General features: G+C 44.2%; 1 pseudogene; it reads left to right on the plus strand.

The window, feature by feature from the left end:
• LOC141078106 (uncharacterized) overlaps positions 1-27,612 on the plus strand; it is a 766,429-nt pseudogene that overhangs the window by 570,086 nt on the left and 168,731 nt on the right.

Below are 27,612 nucleotides of genomic sequence, written 5' to 3' on the forward strand. Positions count from 1 at the left end.
CAATGGAGGCAGTGCCATTTGCCCAGTTTCACCTCAGTCCTCTTCAACTAGCCATCCTCAGGTCTTGGGACAAGAACCCCTTCTCCCTCGACAGGGAGTTCCGGTTGACATCGTCAACCAGGAGGTCCGTACATTGGTGGCTCAAGCCAACTTCGCTTACAAGAGGAAAACCCTTTCTTTCAGGTCAGTGGAAGGTCCTGACCACCGATGCAAGCCTGACAGGTTGGGGTGTGGTGCACCTACATCACAGGGCACAAGGCAAGTGGTCACCAATGGAAGCGACCTTGCCCATCAATATCCTGGAAATTCGGGCCATCTTCCTGGCACTGAGAACCTTTCATCACCTGCTGGCGGCCTCTCACATACGGAAACAGTCGGACAATGCCACGGCGGTGGCATATGTGAATCACCAAGGCGGGACCTGTAGTGTCCAGGCGATGAGAGAAGTAACACATATTCTCCACTGGGCGGAAGACACCAGGTCGGTACTCTCGGCGGTCCACATTCCAGGGGTGGAAAACTGGGAAGCAGAATTCCTCAGCAGGCAAGGATTCGACTCGGGGGAGTGGTCTCTCCACCCCGAAATTTTTTACCAGATCTGTCAACGCTGGGGAACCCCGGATGTGGACCTAATGGCATCCCATCTCAATGCCAAGGTCTCCAATTTCATGGCCAGGACACACGACCCGCGGTCGCTCGGAGCGGATGCCCTGGTTCAGGACTGGACCCATTTCCAGCTCCTGTACATCTTTCCACTCTCCTCCTGATCTCCAGAGTAGTGAGGAAGATCAAACAAGAGGGAGTTCCAACCATCCTGATCGCGCCGGACTGGCCCAGACGTACATTGTACGCCGACATCGTTCATCTTACAGCAGACGCCCCCTGGCGTCTCCCCGATCGTCACGACCTTCTGTCACAAGGTCCGTTCTACCATCAGAATTTAGGGGCTCTCAATTTGACGGCATGGCCCTTGAAACCCGGATTCTAACCCAGGCAGGGTTCACACCGGATGTCATTGCGACCATGATTAGGGCAAGGAAGCCAGCTTCTGCCAAGATTTATTATTGTACCTGGAGAACTTTCTTTTCCTGGTGCGAATCTCATGGACAGGTCCCACTCCCTTATTCTCCCGAAGGTACTAGGTTTCCTTCAGTCGGGCCTAGACGCCAAGCTATCCCTAGGCTCGCTTAAGGGTCAGGTGTCAGCGCTTTCAGTCCTTTTTCAAAGGCGCATTGCTACCAAACCGCAAGTAAGAACTTTTCTCCAGGGAGTTTCCCGATTGGTTCCTCCCTGCAGGCGTCCACTGGAAACGTGGGACCTCAACCTGGTCCTGACAGCATTGCAGGCACCACCCTTCGAACCCCTTAAAGAAGTTCCACTCTGTATTCTGTCACAGAAAGTGGTTTTCCTAGTGGCAATCACCTCGCTACGCAGGGTGTCGGAATTGTCAGCACTTTCCTGCAGACGGCCTTTCCTAGCTTTTCACCAGGACAAGGTGGTCCTCCGTACTGTACCATCCTTCCTTCCGAAGGTTGTGTCCACCTTTCACCTCAATGAGGAAATCTCACTGCCATCCCTTTGTCCGGTTCCGGCTCATAGAGTGCAGAAGGCTCTGCATACGCTTGACCTCATCAGAGCATTGCGGATTTATATGTCCAGGACTGCCCCCTTCCGGAAGTCTGATTCCCTCTTCATTCTTCCGGAAGGCGGTCGCAAGGGCCTGCCGGCCTCCAAGGCTACCCTTGCCAGGTGGATCAAGTCCACCATACATGAGGCTTACCGACTCAACAGTTCCTCTCTTCCGGCCGGTATCACGCCCCACTCTACTCGGGAAGTAGGGGCCTCCTGGGCCATTCGGCACCAGGTTTCGGCACAACAAGTGTGCAAGGCGGCCACTTGAACTAACCTACACACATTTACAAAACACTACAGTGTTCATACCCAGTCCTCAGCGGACGCGAGCCTGGGTAGACTGGTTCTGCAGGCGGCAGTGCCCCAAGTTTAGGGTCCTGCTAGCACAATATTCGTCCATTGCTTCCCACCCAGGGACTGCTTTGGGACGTCCCATGGTTCTGTGTCCCCCAATGAGGCGACAGAGTAAAGGAGATTTTTGTGTACTCACCATAAAGCCTCTTTCTCTTAGCCCCTAATTGGGGGACACAGTTCCCACCCTGTTGCCCTTAATTGGCGGCTGTTACGGTTGGGTTCTCATATTGTTCTTTGAGCTTGTACATAGTAGCCTTCTTACAGGCATGGTTATGTTTCTTCTGTTATGTTCCTCCTAATGCTTTTGCACAATACTGGAGAAGGCGGACGCCATCCAGGGGTGTATTCTGCAGAGGAGGAGCCATAGCTAACCTTTTTCAGATTATGCATAGTGTCGCCTCCTAGCGGACAGCAGCATAACACCCATGATTCTGTGTCCCCCAATTAGAGGCTAAGAGAAAGAGATTTTAAGGTGAGTACACAAAAATCTCCTTTTTACACTTCGCTGATCTGTCACATCACAGATCGCTGTGACAGATCAGCGATCTGTCACAGGTAGTGCTGCAGGCTTCCTCATGCCGGTGCTTTGCAGGCATGAGGAAGCCACCTCCCTGCAGGCCCCCAAAGGTCCCCACCGCCATTTTGGATTCGGGGACCTGCAGGGAAGGAGGCCCCCGCAACAGCGCTGCACATTGCTCTGCTACGGGGGTCTCAGGAAGCACGGAGGGAGCCCCCTCCCTGCCGATGATTCCCTAAACCCACGGTACACTGCGATCGTGTTTGATCGCAGTGTGCCAGGGATTAACATGTCAGGACGGTCCGTGACCGCCCCTGACATAGTGCCGGGTGTCAGCTGTGATAATCAGCTGACACCTGGCCGCGATCAGCGGCGCTCACCATGTGAGCGCCGCTGATCGCTATGACGTACTATCCCGTCCATGAGCATAGGGGCCCAGGTCCCATGGGCGGGATAGTACGTCAGATGGCAAAAGGGGTTAAATGGCATCTGTCTGTAGGAAAAACCCTCCTAAGCCGTCTATATGGGCATGTAGGTCATAAAAAGTTGGACAAAATGATACCCCAATATCTGCGATCTGATGTCTTATTCCAGAGAATTCAACATTCTATTCAATATGTAGATGAGCTGTTAAGATCTATGTGCTGGATGTAGATCTCCCTGAGAATCTGCCTCCACACATTATTTTACATGAAAGGAGCGTTACCAGTGTGAGACATGTAATGACTGGCAGTCTGCTCTCCTGATATACATGTCTCACACTGGTAACACTGCCTTTCATTTAACATAAGCTCTGTAGTTAGATCAGGGAGATCTACGTCCGGCCCATAGATCTTAACAGCTCATTTACATATTCTAGAGAAATCCATGCTTTTCTTAATAAGGCATCAGATCGCAGACATCATGATATCATTTTACACAACTTTATATGACCTACATGTCCATACAGATGGCTTAGGCCTGTTTCACACATCCGTTTTTTCACACTTTGGCGGACGTCAAAAAACGGATGTGTGAAACAGGCCTTAGGAGGGGTTGATCCTACTGATGTAGTCTTTAAAAAGAATACCTAAGCTATTTTTTATTTTTTTTTTTTATTTTGTCCAGAATGGAAAGTTATGAAACTTTCCAAATATCTTCATTAAGGAATTTGTTTTTATTGCTGTTTAACAAAACAAAAAAAAACACCTGTAAATGGCGGCTTTTCCTCAGTCTCTCTGCCTGCCTTCAGCTACATTGCTATCAGAACGTATTCCTTTGGAGTACAGATGATGGCAGTGATGAGTATTGCCTGACTCCTGAGTGTTCTGCTTATCAGAACGATCTCCTGCAGCAGCCTCAGGGACTGAACATATTTTTCGAGTACACCGATATCACTTGGTTAGCATCCGAGCATTCTAGGATATCACCTTATCCAAGCACGTTCGCTCATCACTAGTGCTGTCCCATCACTGCCATCATCTGTACTCCAAATGCGTGCACTCTGATATTAATGCAAATAGACTGGGCAAAATCCGGGGTTTAGAAGCAACTTGCATGTTTTTTTTTTTTTTTTTACTGGAATGAAGACAAATCCCATAATAAAATAATTTGCAAGGTTTTATAATTTTTTTGTTTTCTCCCCCAATGTGGACCTGTGCACTAGCACGTACACTAGTATTGGTCTATGTGCAGTCTGTTGCACAAACGAATCAAACATACATTTGTCTGAATTTAGGCTCGGGGTAAGTTCAGGCAATTATTTTTACAGTCTGTGTGCAGCCAGTATTATCCCATTATTATCTAAGGTCTGCATAATATAAAAACCTCCACCAAGAATGATGATGCATTTTAAAACCTTGACCAAGAACTTAGGCTACGTTCCCACGATGAGTTTTGGGTGAGTTTTTTTTAAATTTTTTTTATACAATGCTTCTTTTTGAAAAGAAGGCGCGTAATCTATTTTACTTAAAGGGAATCTGTCACCTCGTTTTTCCGCTATAAGCTGCGGCCACTGCCTTTCGGGGCTTATCTACAACATTCTATAATGCTGTAGATAAGCCCCTGATCTAACCTGGAAGATAAGGAAAACAAGTTTTATTATACTCACCCGGGGGCGGTCCAGTCCGATCCGATGGGTATCGCAGGTCCGGCGCCTTCCATCTTCTAGAGATGATGTCATCATCCTCCTTGCTTTGTGTCTTGGCTCCTGCGCAGGCGTACTGATCTGCCTTGTTGAGGGCAGATCAAAGTACTGCAGTGCGCAGGCACCGGGAAAGGTCAGAGAGGCTCAGCGCCTGCGCACTGCAGGAATATGCTCTGCCCTCAACAGGGCAGATCAGTATGCCTGCGCAGGAGCCGTGACACGAAACAAGGAGGATGATGACATTCACTGCATGAAGATGGAAGGCGCCGGACCTGCGACACCCATCGGATCGGACCAGACCGGTCCGCCCCCGGGTGAGTATAATAAAAGTTGTTTTCCTTATCTTCCAGGTTAGATCAGGGGCTTATCTACAGCATTATAGAATGTTGTAGATAATCCCCAAAAGGAAGTGGCCGCAGCTTATAGCGGAAAAATGAGGTGACAGGTTCCCTTTAATGGGTGCAGAAATAGCGCAGAAAATCTGCAATATCAAAAGCTCATCGTGGGAACGCGGCCTAACAGGTGTTTGCACGGACTTCTGTGAACACTTTCTTGGGTGCGTTTAGGAGAGTACACTTGCTCTGCTTCATTCTTGGATATATAATTACTAATTTTATTGTATTTTATTTTTTTTCAGCTCATTTTCATCATGTCATTGAACAGCTGAGGTTTCGGCAAGGTACCGTCCTGAGCATATTTCTGTCTGCTGGTATGTAATGTTCCATTTTCAGACTATGAATAGAATTTTATTTTTATCATTTTGTCTTGTTTTTTTTTTTTTTGGTTTTTTTCTTTGCTTAATTTGCACAATTGAGGCCATTTTATTTTTCTTGTAGCTTTTCAGTTTTCATACACTGCAGTGTTTGGAGCATACACCGCTTTTATCTTCATAAGAACAGGTGAGAACATGTGGCGTTTAGTCCTGATACAGACTTTGTTTCATTGCCATTTTTTTAAATATTATCCCACAAGTAGTAATGGATTAAAACAAAACAAACAAACAAATAGAAATGTAAAAACTTTCAGTTATACTTTTCTTTTAAGCTATGTTCACATAAGGTCAGGAAAAACCAAGATGGAAACTCTTGATTTGTCAGACATGCGCCACCGTATCAGCGCTGTTGACAGTAAGGTTATGAAATTAAAAACTTGCCGCGAGTTAGTTCATTTTATTTTTTATTTTTTTTTTTTTTCTCCTGTTTTTTTTCCTGGGGAACATGTTTTAAAATATTTGCATTTTGGGAAGAATTTCAGCAGTGTTAGTAAAGATTTTAGGCACAGAATCCATGTTTACTTCCTGACAATGTGAACATGCTCCTAGGCTTCTCATAACTTCTTAGAAAACTGCTCCATAGCGCAAAGTGTGAACTGAGCCTTTGAAAAAAAAAAGTGTTTTTTGTTTTCTTATTTCTTATTGTAGTTTAATGTTAATTTGAGATTTATCATGCCATGGCTCGTGTGTGGTTGTTGTGTGTTGTTTTTTTTTTTTTGTAAGCTGGGGAAAATGACTGATACACTTTGCATGATATATTTGAGTGATGGGCAATAGTCTTTGTCCACTTTCACCCGGGAGCATGACATGAAGACCACATCTAATAATTGTCATTCGGTCACTTTGCAGCTTGGAAAACGAGGCCGGAGTGGGTCACACCGTGGCTTTGGCCATGACACAGGTCATGTAGCTAAAGATCACTTTGTGCCACTTCTACATCCCCGCATAATGTGAATGTAATGGAGGTTGTATTGCAAACCGCAAGGTGCTGTGACCTTGACAAGCAAATCACAAAAATTCAGACCGTTGGATTTGTTTTTGTGTCTTTGTATTCTCACTGCAATGCAATCACATTCACTTGTATTACTCTGCAAAGTCGTAGCAGCATATTGCGATCTTTGGGCTTGCAACCAACATTGCAGCCAAAGCTGCTGCATAGCCATACCCCAATGGTATATGCACACAGTGGTGTTTTTTGAACAGAAATTGAGCAGAAACTCCCCAAATCCTTTTAACCCCTTTAACCTCCTAGGTGGTTTGCATGTTCATGACCGGGCCAATTTTTACAATTCTGACCACTGTCCCTTTATGAGGTAATAACTCTGGAACGCTTCCATGGATCCCAGTGATTCTGACTTTGTTTTCTCGTGACATATTGTACTTAATGTTAGTGGTAACATTCATTCATATAACTTGCGTTTATTTGTGGAAAAAAAAAAACGGAAGTTTGGGGAAAACTTTGAAAATTTCGCAATTTTCAAAGTTTGCATTTTCATGTCTTTAAAACAGTGAAATATGTCACACAAAATAGCTAATAAATAACATTTCCCACATGTTTACTTTACATCAGCACAATTTTGGAACCAAAATTTTTTTTTTTTATAGGAAGTTATAAGGGTTAAAAGTTGACCAGCGATTTCTCATTTTTACAACACTATTTTCTTTTACAGACCACATCACATTTGAAGTCACTTTGAGGGGTCTATATGATAGAAAATACCCAAAAGTGACATCATTCTAAAAAGTGCACCCCTGAAGGTGCTCAAAACCACATTCAAGAAGTTTATTAACCCTTCAGGTGCTTCACGGGAATTTTTGGAATGATTAAAAAAAATGAACATTTAACTTTTTTTTCACAAAAAATTTACTTCTGATCCAATTTGTTTTATTTTTACCAAGGGTAACAGGAGAAATTGGACCCCAAAAGTTGTTGTGCAATTTGTCCTGAGTACGCTGATACACCATATATGCATGTAAACCACTGTTTGGGCGCACGGCAGAGCTCAGAAGGGAAGGAGCGCCTTTGACTTTTTCAACGCAAAATTGGCTGATATTGAGATCGGACGCCATGTCACATTTGGACGGCCCCTGATGTGCCTAAACCGTGGAACCCCCCCCAATTCTGACTCCAACTCTGACCCCAACACACCCCTAATCCCAACCCTAACTTTAGCCCCAACCCTAACCCTAATGGGAAAATGGAAATAAATACACTGTTCAAAAAAATAAAGGGAACACTAAAATACCACATCCTAGACATCACTGAATGAAATATTCCAGTTGCAAATCTTTATTCATTACATAGTCGAATGCGTTGAGAACAATAAATCATAAAAATGATCAATGTAAATCCAAATTAATATCCCATGGAGGTCTGAATTTGGAATGCTGATCAAAATCAAAGTGGAAAATCAAATTACAGATTGATCCAACTTCAGTGGAAATGCCTCAAGACAAGGAAAAGATGCTTAGTATTGTGTGTGGCCTCCACGTCCCTCTCAGTATTGTGTGTGGCCTCCATGTACCTGTATGACCTCCCTACAATGCCTGGGCATGGTCCTGATGAGGCGGCAGATGTTCTCTTGAGGGATCTCCTCCCAGACCTGGCCTAAAGCATCCGCCAACTCCTGGACAGTCTGTGGTGCATTGTGACCTTGGTGGATGGAGTGAAACATGATGTTCCAGATGTGCTCAAGATGTGCTCAATCGGATTCAGGTCTGGGGAATGGGCGGGCCAGTCCATAGCTTCAATGCCTTCATCTTGCAGGAACTGCTGACACACTCCAGCCACATGAGGTCTGGCATTGTCCTGCATTAGGAGGAACCCAGGGCCAACCGCACCAGCATATGGTCTCACAAAGGGTCTGAGGATTTTATCTCGGTACCTAATGGCAGTCAGGCTACCTCTGGCGAGCACATGGAAGGCTGTGCGGCCCTCCAAAGAAATGCTACCCCACACCATTACTGACCCACTGCCAAACCGGTCATGCTGAAGAATGTTGCAGGCAGCAGATCGCTCTCCATGGCATCTCCAGACTGTCACATCTGTCACATGTGCTCAGTGTGAACCTGCTTTCATCTGTGAAGAGAACAGGGCGCCAGTGGCGAATTTGCCAATCCTGGTGTTCTGTTATAAATGCCAAGCGTCCTGCACGGTGTTGGTCTGTGAGCACAAGCCCCATCTGTGGACGTCAGGCACTCAGACCATCCTCATGGAGTCGGTTTCTTACCGTTTGTGCAGAGACATGCACATTTGTGGCCTGCTGGAGGTCATTTTGCAGGGCTCTGGCAGTGCTCCTCCTGTTCCTCCTTGCACAAAGGCGGAGGTAGCGGTCCTGCTGCTGGGTTGTTGCCCTCCTACAGCCCCTTCCACGTCTCCTGGTGTACTAGCCTGTCTCCTGGTAGCGCCTCCAGCCTCTGGACACTACGCTCACAGACACAGCAAACCTTCTTGCCACAGCTCGCATTGATGTGCCATCCTGGATGAGCTGCACTACCTGAGCCACTTGTGTGGGTTGTAGAATCCGTCTCATGCTACCACGAGTGTGAAAGCACAACCAACATTCATGAGTGACCGAAACATCAGCCAGAAAGCATTGGTACTGAGATGTGGTCTGAGGTCCCCACCTGCAGAACCACTCCTTTATTGAGGGTGTCTTGATAATTGACAATAATTTCCATCTGTTGTCTATTCCATTTGCACAGCAGCATGTGAAATTGATTGTCAATCAGTGTTGCTTCCTAAGTGGACAGTTTGATTTCACAGAAGTTTGATTTACTTGGAGTTATATTCTGTTGTTTAAGTGTTGCCTTTATTTTTTTTGAGCAGTGTACATTTTTTTATTTTATTTTTCTCTAACTAATGGGGTGGTAAAGGGGGGTTTGATTTACTATTTATGGCGGGTTTTTATGTTTGGCATCTGTCACGCTAAAAGACGCTTTTTATTGCAAAAAATTAGTTTTTGCATCACCACATTTTGAGAGCTATAATTTTTCCATATTTTGCTCAGTCATGTGAGGTCTTATTTTTTTGCGGGACGAGTTGACATTTTTATTGGTATCATGTTCGGGCACGTGACATCTTTTGATCGCTTTTTATTCAGATTTTAGGGGCGCAGAATGAACAAAAACCAGCAATTCATGAATTTCTTGGGGGGGGTGTTTATACCGTTCCGCGTGTGGAAAAATTGATAAAGCGGTTTTACTCTTTGGGTCAGTACGATTACAGCGATACCTCATTTATATCATTTTTTAATGTTTTGGTGCTTTTATATAACAAAAACTTTTATATAAAAAATAATAATTTTTGCATCGCTTTATTCTGCGAGCTATAACTTTTTTTTATTTTTTCCCTGATGGCGGCTTGTTTTTTGCGGGACAAGATGACGTTTTCAGCGGTACCATGTTTATTTATATCCGTCGTTTTGATCGAGTGTTATTCCACTTTTTGTTCGGCGGTATGATGATAAAGCATTGGTTTTTTGGGCTTTTTTTTTTTTTAAATGGTTTTCACTAATGGGGTTAACTAGTGGTACATTATAGGTTGGGTCGTTACGGACGTGGGGATACCAATTATGTGTACTTATATGGTTAAGAGTTTTTTTGTATTCAAATACTGATTTATTGTTAAATAAATATATATTTTTTTTTAAATATTTTTACTATTATTTTAAAAGATTTTTTTTATTTAATTCTGACTTTTACACTTTGTCCCACTATGGGACACTTATTTTGTTCAGGCTGCTCGCTTATCTGCATGCTATAGAAGCTGTCAGCACTGCAGCTTCTGCGCACTGACAACAGAGACTTCCTGACATGCGCTGTGCATGACTGGAAGTCTCTCAGGCCTGGAGACCTGGATGTCATCATGACGTCATCGGGTCTTCATGTCAGCTATTGGGACCCCGCAACATGCCGTGGGGTCTCCGATCCAAAGGCAGAGGTGCTGTCACAGCTGACAGCCCCTCTGCCTGCTCCTGAAACACTGCGATCATGTTTGATCACAGTGTGCCGGGGGTAAAAGTGCAGGGAGCGGTCCGTGACACCTGACACCTGGCTCCCACAGCTGATACCTGGCACTATCAGTAGCGCTCCCCCCCGTGAGCGCGGCTGATCAATGATGACGTACTATCCCGGGAATAGTACGTCATCTGGCAGAAAGGGGTTAAAAAAGAAAAAAAAATTGGAGGTTGTGCTCATTTTCTGAAAACTTTGCAAAAATACTGTCTGCACATAGCTTTAAGATGCATGTGAATTGTGAGTTGCCTATAGTCAGGCTGCAATTTAGTGGTGTGTTTTTATTTTGTTTGTTTTTTTCAGGCAATTCACAGCTTTAAAATATTATATATATTACTGTCAAATTTAATCTCTCTTTTCTAAAAGACAGGAGTTATCACTTTCAGTCAAAAGATTTTAGTCTTGATTAACGTTGGGAAGTTTTCCAGGGGTCAGACTTGGGTTCTCTTTTAAAATCCATGGCCCAGATGAAAATGGCCAAATGCAGTGCTTGTTTGTTTCCAGAATAGTCTTTGTAACTTTCCGGGCAACTGTACATATAAATCATAGAGGGTTTTAACCCCTTACATCAGACGTACTATTATGCCAATGTCAGTATCACCAGCTTTGATGAGGGCTCCGGCGGTGAGCCCACCTCAAAGACGGGACATGTCAGCTGTTTTAAACAGCTGACATGTTCTCGTAATAGCTGTAGGTGGAATTGCGATCCGCCCGCAGCTATTAACTAGTTAAATGCTGCTGTCACACTGACAGCGGCATTTAACAAGCGCATCCGGCCGGAAATACGCACACTGGATGACCTGCGTCACGTGATGGCGGGTCACCGATGTGTCGGCATAACAACCAAAAGTCTCCTTGAGACCTCTATGGTTGTTGATGCTGGATTACTGTGAGCACCACCATGTGGTCGGCGCTGATAGCAATGCAGTAAATCTGCTACCTATAGGCGATCTGATCATCACTTCTATGTAGCAGAGCCGATCAAGTTGTGGCAGCTTCTAGCCTCCCATGGAGACTATTGAAGCATGCCAATAGTTAAAGAAAAATGTTTTTAAAAATATGGAAAAAAATGCAAAATATATAAAAGTTCAATTCACCCCCCCTTTCGCCCCATTCAAAATAAAACTAAAATCAAACCTACAGATATTTGATATCGCCGCGTTTAGAATCGCACGATCTATCAATAAATAAAGGATTAACCTGATCGCTAAATGGCGTAGCGAGAAAAAAATCAAGCCGCAAGTATTAAGGTTTTTTGGTCGCTGCGACATTGCATTAAAACGCAATAACAAGCGATCAAAAGTTTGTATCTGCACCAAAATGGTATAATTAAAAACGTCAGCTCGGCGCGCAAAAAAAAAAGCCCTCGCTTGACCCGAGATCACGAACAATGGAGATGCTACGGGTCTCGGAAAATGGCGCAATTTTTATTTATTTTTTTAGCAAACTTTGGAATTTTTTTTAACCCATTAGGCCTGTTTCACATTTCAGTTTTTTTGACGTCAGTCAAAATCCGCCAGGTTGTGAAAAAACGGATCTGTCTCTATTGTGGTACAAACAGATGCCACCGGATCCATTTTTGGACTGATCCGCTTTAGCAGCTAGAGACTGAAATTTAAAGTCTGGGAATGAGAGAGAGAGAATATTTTGGGTTAAATTTCCGGCAAGGAAATTCTTCCGGGCATGCTCAATGTAAAAAAAACAAAACAAAAAAAAAGCATATCCGTTGCCAGATTCCGTCAAATAACGGTTGGCAACGGATCCGCCGCCCTATCCGCTGTTTTAACGCAGACAAAAAAAGTTTCATTGTCTGTCCACTCAAGACAGCGGACGTCAAAAATATGGCGGATCCGTCAAAAAACGGATCCAACGGATGACCATCCGTCAAAATCCGCCGCTAGTGCAAGTCAATGGGAAAAAAACGGATCTGTCAAAAAAAATGGCGGATCCTTTTTCAAAACGGCGGATCTTGACTGACGTCAAACAACTGAAGTGTGAAAGAGGCCTTAGATAAAAAATAACCTAGACATGTTTGGTATATATGAAATCATAATGACTTGAAGAATCCTAATGGCAGGTTAGATTTGCAAACAATCAACAAACAAAAGTGGCTACCTGAAAGAGTATACACACCAGAAATTCAAAAACACATACAAATACCATAATTCAATAAATATAAAATAAATCATTACGAAAATTCATGCCATTCGGGAATTTTGTATCACGTTTTAAAATTCAAAAAGCTTCCCCTTATATTCAGCAATTTTTGCCTGTCACCTCCCCGTTCAGGGTTATTAACCCTTTCTAAAGCATAAAATGCAAATGAGCTAATATCGCCCTGGTGTGTTCTGACAAAATGTTTTACCGCTCCAGAATAAGCTGCGTTTTTTAATTCAATGTTCCTTAAATGTTCTGCTATCCTTTTCGTTATTTTTTGCATGGTGCAACCAATATATTGAATTATGATTCTCCAGGTCATTACAAATTCATAGACAGCAAACATGTCTAGGTCCTCATTAACCCTCAGACACTTTCAGACTCACTACACTCATCACTATCCCCAATCTCCTCTTCTTCCTGTCCTAATCTGGCTGTTCATCACTACAATGACACTCTTAGAAGCACCCTTGACCAAGTAGCTCCCCTCACCCTCAGAACCTCCAAGCACAGAGTAAAACAGCCCTGGCTCACATTGCAAACTAAACTTCTCCAGCGATGCTCTAGGAGTGCTGAACTCCTATGGAGAAAAACCCGCACACCAGAAGACTTCATCCACTTCAAATTTATGTTAAGAGCCTATAACGCTGCCCTTCACCTCGCCAAACAGACCTACTTCACCACCCTGATCTCACTAGCCAACAACCTCAAGAAACTTTTTGACACTTTTCACTCCCTCCTCAGGCCAAAAGCACAAGCTCCTGTCACAGACATTTGTGCTGATGACCTGGCCTCCCACTTTACAGAAAAAATAGATAATATTCGTCAGGAAATCTGCTCCCAACCACCAAGTGATGTGACTCCCATCCCTTCCTGCATCTCCCCTGGCTCACTTTCCACATTTGATCCCATCACAGAAGAAGAAGTCTCCAGACTCCTCTCTTCTTCTCGTCCGACTACATGCACTACTGATCCCATTCCTTCACATCTCCTCCAGTCTCTCTCCAGTCGTCACAACCCACCTAACTACAATCTTTAATATCTCCCTCTCCTCGGACATTTTCCCATCCTCCTTCAAACACGCCATTGTTACTCCATTACTAAAGAAACCCGCTCTCGACCCATCCTGCACAAACTACAGACCAGTCTCCAATCTCCCCTTCATCTCTAAACTTTTGGAGCGCCTTGTCTACTCCCGCCTTACCCGTTACCTCTCCACTCTCTCCCTTCTAGACCCTTCACAGTCTGGCTTCCATCCCCTACATTCGAATGAAACTGCACTCATCAAAGTGACCAATGACCTTCTGACAGCAAAACGTAATGGTAACCACTCTCTGCTCATTCTTCTTGACCTATCTGCAGCTTTCGATACTGTTGACCACCATCTCCTACTCTCTAGGCTCCAGTCACTAGGCATTAAGGACACTGTTCTCTCCTGGTTCTCTTCCTATATCTCTGACCGCTCCTTCAGTGTTTTGTTCTCTGGCTCCACTTCATCTCCTCTTCCTCTTGCTGTCAGGGTGCCTCAGGGCTCAGTCCTTGGCCCCCTTCTCTTCTCTCTCTACACAGCCCCAATTGGACAGACCATCAGCAGATTTGGCTTTCAGTACCATCTTTATGCTGATGACACACAACTATACACGTCATTCCCCGACCTTACCCCCTCTGTACTACAGAACGCCAGTGACTGTCTGTCCGCAGTCTCCAATATCATGTCCACTCTCTATTTGAAACTCAATCTCTCCAAAACTGAACTACTTCTGCTTCCGCCGTCTACTAACCTCCCTAAATCTGACATTTCCCTCTCCGTGAGTGGCACCACAATAACACCCCGGCAGCAGGCGCGCTGTCTGGGTGTTATGTTTGACACCAATCTCTCCTTCACATCCCATATACAATCTCTTGCCCGCTCTTGCCGCTTACACCTAAAGAACATCTCTAGAATCTGCCCTTTTCTCACCATGGAAACGACAAAAACCCTCACTGTAGCATTGATCCACTCCCGGCTGGATTACTGCAACGCTCTATTAATTGGCCTCCCCGTCACTCAACTATCCCCTCTCCAGTCCATACTTTATGCAGCAGCCAGGGTTGTCCATCTGGATAATCGGTACTCGGACGTGTCCGCTCTTCGTCAGTCATTACACTGGCTGCCCATTCATTATAGGATCCAATTTAAACTACTTGTTCTCACCCACAAAGCTCTCCACGGTGCGGCACCCCCTACATCTCCTCCCTCATCTCTGTCTATCGGCCTAGCCGATCGCTGCGCTCTGCAAACGACTTTCGACTAACCTCTGCACTAATCCGTACCTCCCACTCACGACTCTAAGACTTCTCCCGTGCTGCTCCTATCCTCTGGAATACTCTACCCCAAGAAAGTAGGACTAAACAATTTGCACAGTTTTACGCGCTCCCTCAAAACACATTTGTTCAGAGCGGCTTATCACGTTCACTAATCAAAGTCATTCTATGTGTAAGGGTGCGTGTGTAGCCCATTCACTATCTCCATCCATCCTTCACTCCCTCTAGATGGCTGGACCATCATTGTAAATACACCATTGTAAATACACACCTGTACTCTGTATCTCCCTCACCTCATTGTAGATTGTAAGCTCTCACGAGCAGGGTCATCTTATTTTGTCTTATTTTGCTTTAATTATTGTATTGTTAACCTTGTTACTTATGACTTGTGTTTTAAAACTGTTAAACTGTAAAGCGCTGCGGAATATGTTGGCGCTATATAAATAAAGATTATTATAATTATTATGTAAGTGGTGAAAAAAAATTCCAAAGTTTCTAATAAAAATTGCGCCATCTTCCGAAACCCCTAGCGTCTCCATTTTTCGTGATCTGGGGTTGGGTGAGGGTTTATTTTTTGCGTGCCAAGAAGTTGTTTTTAATCATACAACTTATGTGCAGATAGACTCTTTTGATCGTCTGTTATTGCATTTTAATGCAATGTCGCAGCGACCAAAAAAGCGTAATTCTGGCGTTTTGATTTTTTTCCTCGCTACGCCGTTTAGCAGTCAGGTTAATTCTTTTTTTTATCGATAGATCGTGCGATTCTGAACGCGGCGATACCAAATATGTGTAATTTTTTTTTAAATGGGGAGAACGGGGTGTGATTTAAACTTTTATATATTTTTTTATTTTTTTCATATTTTTAAAAACTTTTTAAAATTTTTTTAGCATGCTTCACGGGAGGCAAGAAGCATCCACAACTCGATCGGCTCTGCTACATATAGAAGATAAGCAGATTGCCTCTATGTAGCAGAAATACTGCATTGCTATGAGCGCCGACTACCGGTTGATGCTCATAGCAATCAGGCAGCAAGAATCAGAGAGGTCTCTATGAGATCTCTGTTTGTTATGCCAACGCATTGCTGACCCCCGATCATGTGACGCACAGTGAATATTAAAAATGTAGAGTAGGACCCCCCACATGAGACTGCCTTGGCGGGGTGGCTCGATTTATTGATCAATATTTTGCTAAATGTCTCATTTTGAATACAGTTAGATGCTAATATGTGCATATGCACCTCATGTTATGCGTTCTGACCACCGGCAGCGCTGGCTTCTCTCTTTTTTTGGTATATGTGTATGTGTATACGGTGTATGTGTGTGTATACGGTATATGTATATATGTGTGTATGTATACAGTATGTGTATGTATATGGTGTGTGTTTTCTCCACACATACCACTTAGAAATAAAACTAAAAAGTTCTATCTTCGTCTCATCAGACCAGAGAAACTTATTTCTCATAGTCTGGGAGTCCTTCATGTGTTTTTTTTTTTTTTTTTTTTAGCAAACTCTATGCAGACTTTCATATGTCTTGCACTGAGGAGAGGCTTCCATCAGGCCATTCTGCCATAAAGGCAGGGGCGGACCTACCGCCTGTGCAGCCATTCATTGCAGGGCCCCAAGGGGACAGGGGGCCCCTCCAGCCTCCAGCACCGCATGGCTAATTATTCAATGCAAATTAGCCATGTGGAGCGCGAGCACTGCAGAGCCAGTAAGGAGAGGAGAGCAGCCCTGAGGGCTAAGGTGAGATCATCAGCCAGCAAGTGCGGACACTGTGACTGGAGAGTGGAGTGGACAGTGTGGATCCTCTTGGTCTGGGACTCTGGCCTGCCCTGCCTGCTCCAGGTAAGAGTACCAGAGCTGAGCAGAACTGAAGGACTGGGACCGAGGAGGCAGGCATGAATTTGGGGGGCTCCTGGGGTGGGGGAGAACTGAAGCATGGCAGGCATGATTTTAGGGGGCTCCGTCCTGGGGGAGAACTGAAGCATGATGGCCTGGCTGCGCATGAATGGGGGGGCCCCTGGCCTGGGGAAAATCATGGCCTTGGCTGCTCACGAATGGTGGGGCCCCTGGGGAGAAGCATGGCTGCTCATGAATGGGGGGGCCCCTGGTGGAGATGCTTGGCTGCTCATGAATGGGGGGCCCAATAGTGTGGTATTATCACCCCCATCATTCCTGCTTTGCACAATAGTGACGTATAATCATCACAGCCATCATTGCTGCTTTGCACAATAGTGCGGTATAATCATCACACCCATCATTGCTGCTTTGCACAATAGTGTGGTATAATCACCCCATCATTGCTGGTTTGCACAATAGTGCCGTATAATCATCACCCTGGTCATTGCTGGTTTGTACAATAGTGTGGTGTAATCATGACCACCATCATTGCTGCATGGCACAATAGTGCAGTAAAATCATCACACCCATCATTGCTGCTTTGCACAATAGTGTGTTATAATCATGACCCCCATCATTGCTGCATGGCACAATAGTGCAGTATTATCATCACCCCCATCATTGCTGCTTTGCACAATAGTGCGGTATAATCATGACCCCCATCATTACTGCATGGCACTATAGTGCGGTCTAATCATCACCCCCATCATTGCTGCTTTGCACAATAGCGCGTTATAATAATCACCCTCATCATTGCTGCTTTGCACAATAGTGCGGTATAATCATCACAGCCATCATTGCTGCTTTGCACAATAGTGCCGTATAATCATCACCCTGGTCATTGCTGGTTTGTACAATAGTGCGGTATAATCACAGCCATCATTGCTGCTTTGCACAATAGTGCGGTATAATCACAGCCATCATTGCTGCTTTGCACAATAGTGCGGTGTAATCATGACCCCCATCATTACTGCATGGCACTATAGTGCGGTCTAATCATCACCCCCATCATTGCTGCTTTGCACAATAGCGCGTTATAATAATCACCCTCATCATTGCTGCTTTGCACAATAGTGCGGTATAATCATCACAGCCATCATTGCTGCTTTGCACAATAGTGCAGTATAATCATCACCCCCAGCTTTGCCACCTGGCACTACAGTGCCATGTAATCAAGACTCCCATCATTGCTGCATGGCACAATAGTGCGGTATAATCATCACCCCCATTATTGCTGCTTTGCACAATAGTGCGGTATAATCAGCACCCCCATCATTGCTGCTTTGCACAATAGTGAAGTACAATCATCACCCCCATCATTGCTGCTTTGCACAATTGCGCGGTCTAATCATCACCCCCAGCATTGCCACCTGGCATTATAGTGCTGTATTATCATCACCCCAAGCATTGCCGCCTGGTACTATAGTTCTGTATTATCATAACCCCTAGTATTGCCACCTGGCACTACAGTGCCATATTATCATCACCCCAAGCATTGCCGCCTGGCACTATAGTGCCGTATTATCATCACCCCCAGCATTGCCGCCTAGCACTACAGTGCCGTATTATCATTACCCCCAGCATTGGTGCCTGGCACTATAGTGCCGTATTATCATCACCCCCAGCATTGGTGCCTGGCACTATAGTGCCGTATTATCACCCCCAGCATTGCCGCCTGGCACTACAGTGCCATATTATCATCACCCCAAGCATTGCCGCCTGGCACTATAGTGCCGTATTATCATTACCCCCAGCATTGGTGCCTGGCACTATAGTGCCGTATTATCATCACCCCTAGCATTGCCACCTGGCACTACAGTGCCGTATTATCATCACCCCCAGCATTGGTGCCTGGCACTATAGTGCCGTATTATCATCACCCCTAGCATTGCCACCTGGCACTACAGTGCCGTATTATCATTACCCCCAGCATTGGTGCCTGGCACTATAGTGCCGTATTATCATCACCCCCAGCATTGCCACCTGGCACTACAGTGCCGTATTATCATCACCCCAAGCATTGGTGCCTGGCACTACAGTGCCGTATTATCATTACCCCCAGCATTGCCGCCTAGCACTATAGTGCCGTATAATCATCACCCCCAGCATTGCCACCTGGCACTACAGTGCCGTGCAATCATCACCCCCAGCATTGCCACCTGGCACTATAGTGCCATATTATCATCACCCCAAGCATTGCTGCCTGGCACTATAGTGCCATGCAATCATCACCCCAGCATTGCCATAGCCGCAAAGAACCAACATAGGCAGACCCACACACCAGCATTCAGCTTTAGGAGCTTTCAGAGGGGAGGATGCGATGCCACGTCAATAATAGAGGAACTGACGATTCCAACGCTGACAATGCAATGTAGGAATGAGGCGGAGGGATTTCCGGGAGGCGGAGAGCCGCAGATAACCACTGCGCATGCCCGAGAATCCCAGACCCGCAGTGTGAATAAATCATAAACGACTGCGGGGCGGGATCTCAGGCCCACGCGATATGAAGGCCGGGATGTTATCTGACAGCACGGGCACGTCAGGAAGCGCTGACTGTGCATGCCCACTAAACTACAGTACAGCGCAAGCGCTAGCATTTCAAAAGAAAACGGAGGAGGAGGCGCCAAATACGAAATCAGTGATGAATGCGAGGTGTCTGTCAGAGGGGAAAGACCTGCCCCCCTGTCAAAATTCAGGTATTTTTGAACAATTATATAAACGATTATTTCAGCGGTGTAATGGAAGCTAAGTAACAGAGACACCTTGACAGAATGCAGCATTAGTGCTGCACAAGGTGGCTCTTTTACTTAAAAACGCCTGCGTGGGGGTCACAGGTTCCCTTTAAAGCTATGCTGAACTTTATATATTAACTGGAGGCTGTGCTAGGCTGTATTATATATTACCTGGAGTCTGTGCTGGGCGCTGTATATATTACCTGAAGGCTGTTGCTGTACTGTATATATTAACTGGAGTCTGTGCTGGGCTGTATATATTAACTGGAGGCTGTGCTGGGCTGTATATATTACCTGGAGGCTGTCCTGGGCCGTATATATTACCTGGAGGCTGTGCTGGACTGTATATATTACCTGGAGGCTGTGGTGGGCTGTATATATTACCTGAAGGCTGTGCTGAGCTGTATATATTAACAACTAGAGGCAATGCTTGGCTAGTGGGCTATATATGTTATTTGGAGGCTGTGCTGGCCTGGACATTGTGCATGTCACATGTGTGTTTTTAATCCAGTTTTTTTTCGTGCTTATGCATGATTTGAGACTCCCCACCCCTCTCTTGTGTGACATGCACATAAGGAGTTGTCTTGCACCAAGTGCCCATACCAGAAAGCTCCTGTCTTAATCCTGCTCATCTAGACACTGTTCATATGTTCAGGTTTTAAATACATTAGATAGGAACTGCTTCAATTCGGGTTACCTTGACGTTGGTGAAGCAGCTTGGTATACATTTTTTTGCAAAAACACGTGTCGACTAAATACCCTGTGTTTGTTATTACCTTTTATCAGCACTTGCAGATTACTGTTATATGTCTAATTGCAAGGTATTTTTGCACATTTGTCATTCTGTGCTTTTTGTTTGTATTACCTGAAGGCTGTTGCTGTACTGTATATATTAACTAGAGTCTGTGCTGGGCTGTATATATTAACTGGAGTCAGTGCTGGGCTGTATATATTAACTGGAGGCTGTGCTGGGCTGTATATATTAACTGGAGGCTGTGATGGGCTGTATATATTACCTGGAGGCTGTGGTGGGCTGTATATATTACCTGAAGGCTGTGGTGGGCTATATATATTACCTGAAGGCTGTGCTGGGCTGTATATATTGCCTGAAGGCTGTGGTGGGCTGTATATATTAACTGGAGGCTGTGCTGGGCTGTATATATTACCTGAATGCTGTGCTGGGCTGTATATATTACCTGAAGGCTGTGCTGGGCTGTACATATTACCTGAAGGCTGTGCTGGGCTGTACATATTACCTGAAGGCTGTGCTGGGCTGTATATATTACCTGAAGGCTGTGCTGGGCTGTATATATTAACAACTAGAGGCAATGCTTGGCTAGTGGGCTATATATGTTATTTGGAGGCTGTGCTGGCCTGTATATATAATTTTGAGGCTGCAACTTGCAAATCTAATATATAAAGCTCAAAGTGTGTATGTATGTATGTATGTATGTATGTATGTGTGTGTATGTATGTGTGTATGTCCAGGATAAGCATCCGCACCGTCGCAGCTACAGCCACAAAATTTGGCACAGTCGCACGTCTGGACCACGAGAGCGTCCTAAGCTATGCTGTGAGGCGAAATTTTAACCCCGCGCGTTCCAATTCACCAAACAATTTTGCCTCTATCTACATACTGGGGGAAAAAGTGTGTGCGTATCAAGCCCTGCCCCTCATTATCTCATAATGGTTGCCATGGCGACGCTGATGTCATCATAGGTTGCAAGCCCCGCCGCTCATTATGATGTCATAATGGTTGACCATGGGATGGAGGATGTGTGATGGGTATATGGGCATGGGACTATGGGATGGAGGATGTGTGATGGGTATATGGGCACTGGACTATGGGATGGAGGATGTATGACAGGTATATGGGCACGGGACTATGGGATGGAGGATATGCATGATGGGTATATATGGGCACGGGACTATGGGATGGAGGATGTGTATGATGGATGTATGGGCACTCTACTATGGGATGGAGAATATGTATGATGGGTATATGGGCACGGGACTATGGGATGGAGGATATGTATGATGGGTATATGGGCACGGGACTATGGGATGGAGGATATGTATGATGGGTATATGGGCACGGGACTGTGGGATGGAGGATAATTATAATTTGTTGTAACTAACCACAGTTAGTTACTATGCCCGGGCAGCGCCGGGCTCTTCAGCTAGTAATAAATACAGCCCAGCAGCACCCTACAGATATTATATCCAGCCCTGCATAGCATCAATATCAGATATACAGTACATTTACGGTGGGAAAATCCGCAACAAAAATTGACATGGTGTAGATTTTCCCGCTCTAAAAAACGCAGCATATCCGCTGTTTATTTTAGTGGCACCATGTAACGCGGATCTAGCACAACTGCACTTGCCGCGGCCGGCCGCAAGCCCGATAGAGAATGAATGTGGCTTGCCGGATTGGTGGCAGAGGTGCAGAAGTCTGCCGCATCTGCTGCTAGTGTCGAAAAACGCCAGTGTGAAAGAATCCTTAAGGGCAAAAAGAAAAACCATATCAAGTCGGATGCAGTTTTCGCCTGATCTCATTGGATACAAAAAACTCGCCTATGTGAAGGCACCCTAACTTACTTTCCAGCCACAAACACTAGAGAGTCGTTCCAATGTCAGGTAGAGGGTCACAAACCTATTTGTCCCTATAGGGCCCTATATCTCTCTCCTACCTGACAGCGGAGGTTGGCACCCTCTTGATATGCAAATGGCGCCCCCGCTCCTCGGCGGCTCTCCCTAATCACCCTGTTGACTCCTATCTAAATGACATCAGCTTGGAGTACAACAGATGGCCGGGGACAAAAATATAATAGATAATAACCCCATGCTACAAACCACCAAGACAAAAATATAAGGAATAGTAACTGGAAAAAACTCTAATTTTTGGCAGATTTGTAAACATTTGCTTTGGGAGGAAAAGGGGTCTAAGTAACCCTATTTAGGTGTCTCCCTGCCTGACAGCGGAGCTTTTACACCCTACGTTACTCTGGTGCCCCCGCTCCACGTGGGCTGACCCTTACTGACCCCTACACTTCTCACCCAGAAAGAGGAAAGAGGGTGTCAGAACATATGGCCAAGGGAGACAGGGGTAATAACTTAGAATTATCCCTGAAAAAATCCCCCCAAAGACAAAAAATGTTTTAATAATAATAATAAAAAAAAAATGTATCTGCAAACTGATGTATACAGTGTACGGGATAATAGTGCATTAGCAAAGGCAGTTGCAAGTAAAGGGGGTAAGATATCAATCAGAACAGATACACAATCATTTAAATGTTCTTAAGCAGCATTAATGTACATTTCTCACATCACAAAACGCTGCTATTGCCTCTAATCCCCAACAACACATTTTTCATATTGCATCATGCCCAAAACAATGAGCCATTGATCGCTCAGGCTCAAAATTGCACTGTCCCCAAAAAAAAAAAAAATCAGCAAATTAACAAATATGTAAGAACTTAGCTCATGGCCACTGAAAAATCACCTCAATATATATAGTAGGCGGGGTGATAGTACTTTGACAAAGGCAGTTTCAAATAACGGGGGTAAGGTATCAATCAAAACAGATATACAACCATCTGAGTATTCTTAAACAGCATTAATAAACATTTCTCAAATCACCAACCGCTGCTATTACCTCTAATCCCCCATAACAGCATTTTTTCATATTGCTTCATGCCCAAAAACAATAAGCCATTGATCACCCGGCTCAAATTGCACTATCCCCAAGTATTAAATCAACAAAATTGACAAATATGTAAGAACTTAGCTCATGGCCAATGATAAATCGCCTCGACGCGTTTCCCTCCCGTAAAAGGAGTTCATCAGGAGGCCCATGATGTATTATGAATTATTTACCACTACATAATGGCGGCGTCAGATAGGAAGTAAATGAAAGGAGGTATTTTTGGGACCTAAAATCATGGCGCAGATGAACTATATGAAGTGGAGACATATAAGGATCATAAGTACTATGACCCCATTTTCCTCTATCACTTTGACTAGGTTGTAAGGTCACTATAAATGACCAGTGGTCACCACATACCCATTGATACCTGCAACCAGGCATGACATCTGATGCTCGGAGGGAGCATTCATAATACATCATGGGCCTCCTGATGAACTCCTTTTACGGGAGGGAAACGCGTCGAGGCGATTTTTCATTGGCCATGAGCTAAGTTCTTACATATTTGTCAATTTTGTTGATTTAATACTTGGGGATAGTGCAATTTGAGCCGGGTGATCAATGGCTTATTGTTTTTGGGCATGAAGCAATATGAAAATATGCTGTTATGGGGGATTAGAGGTAATAGCAGCGGTTGGTGATTTGAGAAATGTTTATTAATGCTGTTTAAGAATACTCAGATGGTTGTATATCTGTTTTGATTGATACCTTACCCCCGTTATTTGAAACTGCCTTTGTCAAAGTACTATCACCCCGCCTACTATATATATTGAGGTGATTTTTCAGTGGCCATGAGCTAAGTTCTTACATATTTGTTAATTTGCTGATTTTTTTTTTTTTTTTGGGACAGTGCAATTTTGAGCCTGAGCGATCAATGGCTCATTGTTTTGGGCATGATGCAATATGAAAAATGTGTTGTTGGGGATTAGAGGCAATAGCAGTGTTTTGTGATGTGAGAAATGTACATTAATGCTGCTTAAGAACATTTAAATGATTGTGTATCTGTTCTGATTGATATCTTACCCCCTTTACTTGCAACTGCCTTTGCTAATGCACTATTATCCCGTACACTGTATACATCAGTTTGCAGATACATTTTTTTTTTTATTATTATTAAAACATTTTTTGTCTTTGGGGGGGATTTTTTCAGGGATAATTCTAAGTTATTACCCCTGTCTCCCTTGGCCATATGTTCTGACACCCTCTTTCCTCTTTCTGGGTGAGAAGTGTAGGGGTCAGTAAGGGTCAGCCCACATGGAGCGGGGGCACCAGAGTAACGTAGGGTGTAAAAGCTCCGCTGTCAGGCAGGGAGACACCTAAATAGGGTTACTTAGACCCCTTTTCCTCCCAAAGCAAATGTTTACAAATCTGCCAAAAATTAGAGTTTTTTCCAGTTACTATTCCTTATATTTTTGTCTTGGTGGTTTGTAGCATGGGGTTATTATCTATTATATTTTTGTCCCCGGCCATCTGTTGTACTCCAAGCTGATGTCATTTAGATAGGAGTCAACAGGGTGATTAGGGAGAGCCGCCGAGGAGCGGGGGCGCCATTTGCATATCAAGAGGGTGCCAACCTCCGCTGTCAGGTAGGAGAGAGATATAGGGCCCTATAGGGACAAATAGGTTTGTGACCCTCTACCTGACATTGGAACGACTCTCTAGTGTTTGTGGCTGGATTTTGAAAATCAGCAATAAGCCTATTTTTTTTTGCCTGTTTTTTAAAGTTTTGAAAACTTTTTAATGATTGGTTAATAAAGTATCTTTTAAGGATTGATTTTTTTTGTATATGAGCCGTTGAATAATTAATCCAGAATTATATTTATTAAGAATTTTTGTCACCCTAACTTACTTGTTGCATATTTAATGAAAAATTAAACAACTTTACTATTTAGATTTGATAGTTGCGTTCTAAATAAATATTACAATGTATATGTTTACATAACTTTGTTGCCCTATGAAGGGCACGGGGGGGCCAGAAAAATTTCTTGCACAGAGGCCCACTACAGTCTGTGTCCGCCCCTGCCCGACTGGTGAAGGGCTGCAGTGATAGTTGACTGTGGAACTTTTTCCCATCTCCCTACTGCATCTGTGAAGCTCAGCCATAGTGATCTTGGGGTTCTCTTTACCTCTCTCACCAAGGCTCTTCTCCCACAATTGCTCAGATTGGCTGGACGGCCAGGTCTAGGAAGACTTCTGGTGGTCACAAACTTCTTCCATTTAAGGATTATGGAGGCCACTGTGCTCTTAGGAGGCTTGAGTACTGCAGAAATTCTTTTGTAGCCTTGGCCAGATCTGTGCCTTGCCACAATTCTGTCTTTGAGCTCCTTGGCCAGTTCCTTTGACCTCATGATTTTCATTTGGTCAGACATGCACTGTGAGGTCTTATATAGACAGGTGTGCGTCTTTACAAATCAAGTCCTCTCAGTTTAATTAAACACAGCTGGACTCCAATGAAGGAGTAGAACCATCTCAAGGAGGATCACAAAGAGATGGACAGCATGTGACTTAAATATGAGTGTCTGAGCAAAGGGTCTGAATACTTATGACCATGTGATTTCAGTTTTTCTTTCTTCATAAATTTGCAAAAATTCCTACATTTGTTTTGTTCAGTGAAGATGGGTACAGATTGTGCATTAATGAGAAAAAAAATGACCTTTTTAATTTACCAAATGTTCGCAATGAACCAAAGAGAGACAAATTTAAAGGGGTCTAAATACTTTCCGTACCAACTGTAGACTAAGTTAATTGAACCCATAAATGCAGTAACATTAATAAAATGTACGGAGTTCAAGGTCAGTGTCGAGTTAGGTTATGTGCATACATCTTTTCCAGGAGGCTAACCCATTGAATTTTTTGAAGAGGAAGGTGATTCCAAAAATGCTGTTTTTTTCCTGAAGCATCTTTTTTTAGAGTTTTTTTTTTTAGCATCCCGATGCCATCCATTTACATGGACTGATCTGAGAAGCTGTTATAAAGACTGATGAAACTCAGTTCATTTTTCTTGCACGTGAAAATAAAATGGACATATGAATGAACCCTAAGGAAAAGAAAAACTTCTCTAAAGAAAGCGTTTCCTATTAAAGTGGTTGTTTGGGATTTTAACATTGTTGGCCCATTTCTAGGATAGGACATAAATGTATGACCCATTTGGGTGTGACACCTGGCACCCCGTTGATCAGATTTTCCAGGTATTGGCCTGCAACTGCTCATATGCTGAGCAGCACAGCAACGTCTACAGAATAGTGGCCGTGGATGGAAACTGCACATCCACCCTCTGTTGATTTGAATAGGGCACTGATGTGCAGTACCCGGACTTGGCCACTCTGCAATCGACTGCGCTGTGCTGTGCAGCTGCGCAACTGGGCTGACAGCGGGAACAACTGATCCACGGGGGTGCAGAGTGTCGCACCCCCATCGATCAGACATTGATGACCTATTCTAAGGATAAGTCAATGTTAAAGTCCCAGACAACCCCTTTAAATGAATGAATTCACCTCTGCTATAACTGTAGCTTATGTACTAGAAATGAGAACACCCTTTTGTTCGGACACACAGAACCTTGTGCTGCTTAAGTTGATGAAGAAAGCGGTGATGATGGGTTCATGATATAGTGCCTGACTAGACAAAGCCGCTTTACAAGACTTGATAATGAATGCAGACACTGACTATTTCTATCGTTAATAATACTGGGCGCAGGTTGTGCTCTTCTTGCTCATTGCTGAGATAACAGATGGGCCCGTCCATTCACGTCTCTTCCCACCACATTTTGGCAACCAATGAAAGCATTGATCATCCCCGGGACAATTGTTGGCTATGAGTCATCTCTATAAGCTCAGCATTTATTTATTAAGTGCTTGGATAATAATTGAAACAAAACAAGAGAAACTTTCTTTTATTAGAGTTTTGATTTATCTGGTGAAAACTGGTGGCATTGCAAAATGAACAAAACGAACTGCCTAATGCTGGATAGATGTACGAACAGAGCATCACAAATAGGAAAGTGAATCAGTGTCATGTGGAAAGGGTAGGAGTAGCTCAGAATTAGGGCTCATTCCCACTTGCAATGAAATTGGACAAATGCAAATCTGATTAAAAATAAGATGCGTCAATTCTGGCACTTAGCCTCGCACTTCTCACATGCCCTGCAGCTGTGGCAAGTGTGGTGGTAGTTGGGGGGGTTGATGTCACCTTTGTATTGTCAGGTGATACCAAACCCGGAGGTTAGTAATGGAGAGGCGTCAATAAGACTCCCCTATTACTAAGCCCATTGTATGAAAACACACACACCCAGAATAAAGTCCTTTAATTGAAAGAAAGACACCGATTCCTTTAATGCATCTGTGTATCTATCTATTCTATGTGTATTTACTGTATGTAATCCATCTATTCTACGATG

The sequence above is a fragment of the Dendrobates tinctorius genome, unplaced genomic scaffold, assembly GCF_039654945.1.
Source record: "Dendrobates tinctorius isolate UK_male_01 unplaced genomic scaffold, ASM3965494v1 ptg000503c, whole genome shotgun sequence".
Lineage (NCBI taxonomy): Eukaryota > Metazoa > Chordata > Amphibia > Anura > Dendrobatidae > Dendrobates > Dendrobates tinctorius.